The 8,217-nt window shown below is 38.3% G+C and overlaps 1 long non-coding RNA gene across 1 annotated transcript; it reads left to right on the forward strand.

The window, feature by feature from the left end:
- The first annotated feature begins 5,798 nt into the window (after window positions 1-5,798).
- On the forward strand, window positions 5,799-6,652 carry LOC119281221. The gene is made up of 5 exons (XR_005138306.1): window positions 5,799-5,990; window positions 6,070-6,129; window positions 6,246-6,311; window positions 6,391-6,452; window positions 6,551-6,652. It is a non-coding gene; the product is annotated as an uncharacterized LOC119281221 (long non-coding RNA).
- Window positions 6,653-8,217: the final 1,565 nt, after the last annotated feature.

Here is an 8,217-nt window from a genome sequence, read left to right on the forward strand (position 1 = left end):
TATAATAGATAACCGTTCATCAGGATTACAACAAATCAATGAAAAACATTGCAAGTTTATGGCTATGCAGTATCTTCTATTATTTCCATATGGAGAGGATGGTTACCATGATGACTCATGTACCGCACCTCGCCACAAAGTCAAGCTATAAGCCGTTAGAAAGTAACTATGCTAGAGTACTATGCATATAGACTACATGATAGACCAGGTGATTTCAACACGCCATTGAGAGGTAAAAGATTGACACATGCTTATGAAGTGGATGGTTATTGTTGTGTTGAAGAATTTCGTATTGCATTCTATCACAAGCCCGGATTTCAGAAAAAATATAGATCATCACCATATAATGGCTTGGCCAATTCTGTCTAAAGAGGTAATACATCCAGTTCTTTAGTTGGTCAAAGGATTATATTGCCATCTTCATTCACCGGAGGCCCGCGATATATGTACCAAAATTATCAAGATTCCATCGCTATATGTAGGAAATATGGCTGCCCAGATCTCTTTGTCACGTTCACTTCAAATGCAGCTTGGCCTGAGATAGTAGAGGCTCTATCATCCATTCCAGGGCAACAACCTTCTGACCGTCCAGATATTGTCAATAGGGTATTCAAAATGAAGCTAAATATGCTAATGGATGATATTAAAAAGAAACAATTCTTTGGACCAACGAATGCAGGTAATTTGTCTCCCCCACATCATTAATTGATTTAATGTTGCCCAAATCCAACATTTCCTTTACGTAAATAACATGCCTGTCTTTTGTAGTTATCTACACCATTGAATTTCAGAAACATGGACTTCCTCATGTCCATATCATCATATGGTTATCCAAAGATGAACCCCTAGATGCAAAAAAGATAGACTTTCTTATTTCGGCTCAGTTGTCAGATCCTAAAATATGATCCAATAGGTTATGAGGTTGTATCGTCATTCATGATACATGGGCCCTGTGGAAATCTAAATACTAAATCTCCCTGTATGTCTGAAGGAAAATGCACAAAATTCTATCCTAAAGATTTCTGTGAGCAAACAACTATATTGGAGAATGGTTTCACACAATATGCAAGGCCAAACAATGGAATAACTGTCAACAAAAATGGAGTTGACATTGATAACAGATTTTTTGTTCCTCACAATGTCGACTTGGCAGTTAAATATCAAGCTCACATAAATGTAGAGAAGGTTAATCATGATGGCATGCACAAATATCTTTTCAAGTATGTCACAAAAGGATTTGATTCTACCAGATCCAAAATCCATTCAAATTATGGATCATCCAATTCATCAAGTGCAACAGTCAATGAAATAGAAAATTATCTAGAATGTCGTTGTATGACACCAAAGGAGGCTGCTTGGCGATTGCTAGAGTATGATATTCACTATGCAGACCCTTCCATAGAAAGACTTCCAGTTCATCTTCCATTTGAGAATAATGTAATTTACTCAGAAGATGATGACCTTGAAGAAGTGATTGAAAATCCAAGGAATATGACGACTAAGTTGACTACATGGTTAGAAGCTAATATGCAACACCCTCTGGCTAAAAAATATACCTACATAGAATTTCCTGAATATTTTACATGGCATTCCAACTCAAATGGCAAATACTAGGATTATCGTCGTGGTTCTAGAAGAATTGGCAGAATTGCTTATGTCAACCCTTCACAAGGGGACCTTCACTATCTACGTTTGTTGCTCAACATTGTCAAAGGTCCAACCTCCTTCGCTCAAATCAGAACTATAAATGGCCATGAATATCCTACATTTCGTGCTGCATGTGAGGCTTTAGGTCTCCTTGGTGATGATGAAGAATGGTCCAGTGCCTTAAAAGATGTCGCTCAATGGGCCATGCCTTACCAGTTACGCCAACTATTTGTCACAGTTCTGCTCTTTTGTGAGGTAACAAATCCTAGAAAAAAATTTGATGACCACGCGTCAAAAATGTCTGAAGATGCAGCCCATCAATTGAGTCAGAACCGTGGTCAAGCTAGCAATCCCTTAGCTGATATATATATATATTTCATCTTATTTTTTGAATGAATTGGATAAATTGCTAAGAGATGCAGGATATTGTTTATCCCATTTTAATTTGCCGCTACCTGATGACACTGCTAATATTTCTGGACAAAATAGGCTACTACTAGATGAGCTCAATTATGATGTGCCTGCTATGACTGCCACTTTAAATGACAACCTTTCAGTGTTGAACAACAACCAGAAAGATGTTTTTGATGCTATTTACAATTCTGTGATGAATACTGAAGGTAAAACATTTTTTGTTTATGTATATGGAGGAACTGGAAAAACTTTCTTATGGACTACTTTGCTTAGTTCTGTAAGAAGCAAAGGGAAAATTGCGTTAGCAATTGCATCATCGAGAATTGCTTCCCTACTGCTACCAGGGGGTCGAAGCCCCCATTCCCGTTTTAAAATTCCTTTAGTCATTTCTCAGAGTTCCATGTGTAGTATAAAGAAAAATACACACTTAGCAGAACTTATCCAAAAAACTTCTCTTATTGTATGGGATGAGGCCCCTGTTAATCATAGATATTGTTTTGAAGCATTGGACCGTACACTTAGAGATATATTATTAGAAACAAGGCAAAATGCAGAAAACAAGCAATTTGGTGGTATAACTGTTGTGCTTGGTGGAGATTTTCGACAAACACTTCCAGTAATACAGAATGCAACAAAAGCCCAAATTCTGAGGTCATGCATTGTTAATTCTTATTTATGGAGACAATGTAAGCTTCTCCAGTTAACTGAAAATATGAGGCTGAAGTCAGGAAATCTCTCCACCTCAGACAGAGAGGAGCTAAGTAATTTTGCTGAATGGTTTCTTAGGGTGGGCAATGGAACAGAACCTATTGTTTCTGTCCCAAATGATTCCAGTAACTCATTTATAGAGATTCCAGAGTCTTTGCTTCTATCATCAGATTGTAGGAACCTTGATGGATTGATATCATTTGTTTATGACCTAGGTTCTGAGCCAGCAAATATTTCATCATATTTGTGTCAACGTGCAATTTTAGCACCTACAAATGAGGTGGTTTCAGATATAAATACCAGAATGATTGCCAAGCTAAAAACGTCTGAAATGTCTTACTATAGTTCTGATTCAATTGACGATAGCACTGCTAATCATTCCACTCTTGAAGCCTTATACCCAACAGAGTTTCTAAACACAATTCCGATGCCCGGACTTCCTGTCCATAAGTTGCACTTGAAGATTGGTGTTCCAATTATGCTTTTGTGCAATCTTGATCCATCAAGGGGACTTTGTAATGGTACTAGGCTGATTGTCACCCAACTGACAAATCGTGTGATTGAAGGTGAAATCATAACAGGGAAGGCTACAGGTTCAAAAGTATATATCCCATGCATTGTCACAACATCAACTCACTCAAGGTGGCCCTTCAAATTGAGACGGCGCCAGTTTCCCGTGCGCCTTTCGTATGCAATGACCATAAACAAGAGTCAAGGGCAAACCTTAAATAGAGTTGGAGTCTATTTGCCATCTCCAGTGTTCTCTCATGGTCAATTATATGTAGCATTTTCCAGAGTTACTTCACCAAAGGGGTTGAGAGTTCTAATAGAAAATAGTCCAGTTTCTTATGAGAATTGCACCCATAATGTAGTCTATGCTGAAGTTTTTAGTCAAATTAATAGACTATGAAACTGAATAAAGGAATTTCCTACATTCAAGTGTGTTTACCCTACATAATTATCTCTCCATTTAATACATCATTATTATGCAATTACTTGCTTCCCTTTCAGGAATATTACATCAATGGAATCCACTACATCCCTTAAAACCATCACTCTTGGTCAACAGAGTTGTAAGGTATTTGGACGACTCTTACGCCTATGGGATGCAATAAACATGAAATCCAAGTTTGCAGATCCTCTCATCAGCATTGATGGTGTCCTTTTAGATGAAGATATAAGTCCATCATTAATATTTCTGTTTCCAACATAATAATAATATTATTGCACAAATGTACTACTGATTTTCACATCCTCATCGAATATTATGGCAGGGCAACATGGCGCAGATCAGTGTACCCAAAAATTTCAAAGACAATTCTGCCCCTTACTCACAGAAGGACATGTCTACATCTTTAATGATATTGCAGCTGTTGATATAAAAAAAACCATATATATCACCACCAAAACTATATGTTGCAATTTAAGCACATCACTAAGGTTCACCGACTTGAAACCAGAGGAACAAATATACCAAAGTTTTTCTTCAATTTTTGTCCATTTGATAATCTACCAGAAAAAGATACTTTTGCAAAACCACTTCAAGGTAACACTTGCATTTCCTTTTTTTTCGTACTAATATTAAAACATAAATTAATTTTGTATGTGGTTTCTCTCTCCAGATATAATAGGAGTCATTAGCCACGTTGGGCCATTTGATTATGCAAGTTAGACATCTACAAATAAACTCAGGAAAATCAAAATTCAAAACCTAGAGTATGTTTCTTCTACTACTACAGTGTGTTAAAACTTTTCCATCCCTATACACTTTGTGTCAACAAATGTTTGTTCCACATATGCAGTAAACAGACACAAGAAATACGTCTTTGGGGCCACCATGGTGAAACATTTGATGAAGAAGTTGTACTAGAAAAAATCACAAGAAGGCATTGTAGTTGGCATTTTTGTGGGTCTCACAACTTGGAGCTTTCTAGGTAACTGCTCAAATATTCTCTCTTAAAATGACTATAAGAGCCAAAACTAATACGACATATAACCATATATACATATAGGTACCTTGCATGCATCCTCAACCTCTGCAACAAAAGTTTACATTGACTTGGATACATCTGAAGTTAAAAACTACCAAACCAGGTCAGTGATTCTCCTTTCTATTTGCAACTACTACCTTCTTTTTCCAAAATCTAACATGCTGATATTTTTCTCACTGATTCTTTTTGAAGCTATAAATGGTAATCTCCGGCTCTGCGACAACAACTACCTCAGGTTATGCATTTATCTCCTATTCAAGCAGCAGGGAAAATGTACACACTTCAACAAATATCAGATATGCCCACCTCAAATTTTCAGGTCAACATCATCTTATCTACCCTATTATTTGTATATCAGTGAACTTCTACAGCAGATTTTCAATGCACCCTTTTTGCAAACTCTTAGGAAGGAGCCACCTACAGCACCATTACAAAAGTTAATTCTATTGTACCTTCAACTAAATGGTACTACAAAGGATGCAAACGTTGTGACAGAGGATACAACAACAACTCAGATACTCCAACATGCCTTTGCACAAATTCATCTCCAAAGCCATTTTACGATCTCTGTTTTTATATAACATTTGCCTTCATTTACATATTCTGTTCCATATAAACAACTATCAAATTCTCTAGGTACAAGCTACCAATTACACTTACAGATGACTCGGGAGATTTAGATGCCATTGCTTTCTCTAAAATTGCTGAAGAACTGGTTGAGCGAGATGCCATCCAAGCTTCTCAAAACATGAAAGTTGATATCGCGGAACATGTGACCGCCCTAGATAATGCCATTGGGAAAACCAGATTGTTCTATATATGAATGAAGATTGATTTGGTATACAGATTCCCCATAAGTTATTTCATAAAGAAAAGCTTCCCAGTTGACAATGCACAAATGCTGCCCTCTACAAATGTTAGAAAATTTTCATCAATTTAGAAACTAACTCCATCCTAATTACAATTGTATTACCTAAAATATTTAACTTGAACCATTAAATACTTCTAGTCAACTCCAAGCAAAGAACTAGAGAACAATCCATCATCATCAAAGAGCATCCAGAGGTTTGCCATCAATCACAAAATAGAAGTTACATCCTCTGTCTACCCAATGTTTACCAAGGTTTTCCTATTCGCAGTCCAGGGAGCCAAAACACAAGTCCACTTGGGCAATACTATGCCTTCCCCTTGCCAATCTGCAACTATGGACACCGACAAAAACATAAATAGGTAATACTTTTTGAAGTTCTACTAAAGAACATTCAGCTTACATTCAATATGGAATTCAAATGGCGATTTTTGGTTGCAGGTACTCTTCAGCGAAAAGAAGCATCCAATTTACAGAAGATGGAGCCACCAACAAAGAGGGGTACTAATTGATAACAATATTTCCTGTTTATCATTGAAGTTCTTTGAAAAGTACATTACATGCCAGTCAACAAACAGAGTACGCATTGATAACAATATTTCCTGTTTACATGCCAGTCAACAACAGGAACATCTTCAGGATACACAAGTGCATCTCCAGGTTGTCAAAAAGCATAAGCAAGAGTACGTGCTTCTTCTCATATCACATAGAAAAATGAGATTCACAATCTAACTTTCTATCATCAATCAAACAACATTGCAGATAACAATGTGAAAATGAACAAATGTGAAGGACAAGAGGATAATGGTAATAAAAACACATAGGTACTATCAGTTCTCATATCCAAACAAAATTATACAAAGTTTTGTCGCCCTTTGCTACAACAATACATTACCAATAATGTTGTTCTATTAACATGTAGGGCACCGTCAAATACCATGCAAGGACCAGGAAATCTTCAAGACGCACGAAAAGCACCTATGGATTGCACCAACTTCCATTGAAAATTACCTCCAAAACTAACATTACAACTACTTCATGATCAGCCTAAGCATGTCATCAGATATCGACTAATTTTATGTAATAAGTCTGGATTATGAAATCTTTGGATTTGTATGCACTTTTATTAAGCTGATTATGTCAGTTTTGCTTCCAACTAGTGTCAATACTTTTCCTTACAATTGTTTCAAATATATACTATCTTCCTGTGACGTTTTGTTGTCAATATATACTATCTTCCTGTGACATGTTCAAATGCTAGAAAATTAAGGAAAGGTCATGCCAAAAAATTTAGTCAAATTCCTTGCAAAGTTTTTTGAGTTGATTATGTCGATTGTGCTTCCAATTGGTCTCCATAATTAGGCTTCTCTAAATATTAATGTAAAATTAAGAGTATGCCATGTCAAAAGCTCTACCTCAAATAATTAAACAATATGCATCAGTCCATACATGGTTCCAATAGATAAATTCCTTCCATCATTTTTCATATTGATCATTGCATCGAGTCTTCAATACAAAATTTCCGCAGCAACGCGCGGGGTATCACCTAGTACCTCTAGTGCCTCAACCATGTCTAGCTGCTATGCACACGTGATTGGACATGCTTCAAATCCGTGCCTCCCGAGAATACACACATGTGCATGCACGCACATATCTCTAGTACCTCAACCGTCGCTAGCTGGTACGCACACGTGACTGGACATGCTTCAAATCCGTACCTCCACAGGAGATAAGGCCCCATGCCTCCGAATAATACACACATGTGCATGCACGCACATATCTCTAGTGCCTCAACCGTCGCTAGCTGGTACGCACACGTGACTGGACATGCTTCAAATTCGTGCCTCCACGGGAGACAAGGCCCCATGCCTCCGAAGAATACACACATGTGCATGCGCACATAGCTCTAGTGCCTCAACCATGTCTAGCTGCTACGCACACGTGACTGGACATGTTTCAAATTCGTGCCGGACAAAGCACCTTGGCTTTTGCAATCTGTAAAAAAAATTCTCCTGAGTTCTGAACTTCTTATAGAATATCATTAACTTCAACAAACAACCAAACGCGAGAAAAAAAACGCTCACCACAAACCAACACGCTACACAACCAAACACACACTTCGACACATGCCCACCCGTCAAGATGTTTATGAAAATTTAACGAGCCGAAGACGAGCAGGAGGTTCCCTGCGCCGAAGGCGCCGTGTGACGCCACGACGTACAACGCGTCGCACGAACCAACACGCATGCACGACCAACACATACATCGACACATGCCCACCCTTCAAGATGTTTATGAAAAATTAACGAGCCGAAGACGAGCTAGAGGTTCCCCGCGCCGGAGGCGCCGTGTGGCGCCACAACGTACAACGTGCTGCACGAACCAACACGCTTGCACGACCAACACACACTTCGACACATGCCCACCCTTCAAGATGTTTATGAAAATTTAATGAGTCGAAGGCGAGGAGGAGGTTCTCCGCGCCAGAGGCGCCATGTGATGCCCCGATGTATAACGCGCTGCACGAAGCAACACGCCTGCATGACCAACACACACTTTGACACATGCCCACCCTTCAAGATGTTTATG

The sequence above is a fragment of the Triticum dicoccoides genome, chromosome 3B (assembly GCF_002162155.2).
Source record: "Triticum dicoccoides isolate Atlit2015 ecotype Zavitan chromosome 3B, WEW_v2.0, whole genome shotgun sequence".
Taxonomy (NCBI): domain Eukaryota; kingdom Viridiplantae; phylum Streptophyta; class Magnoliopsida; order Poales; family Poaceae; genus Triticum; species Triticum dicoccoides.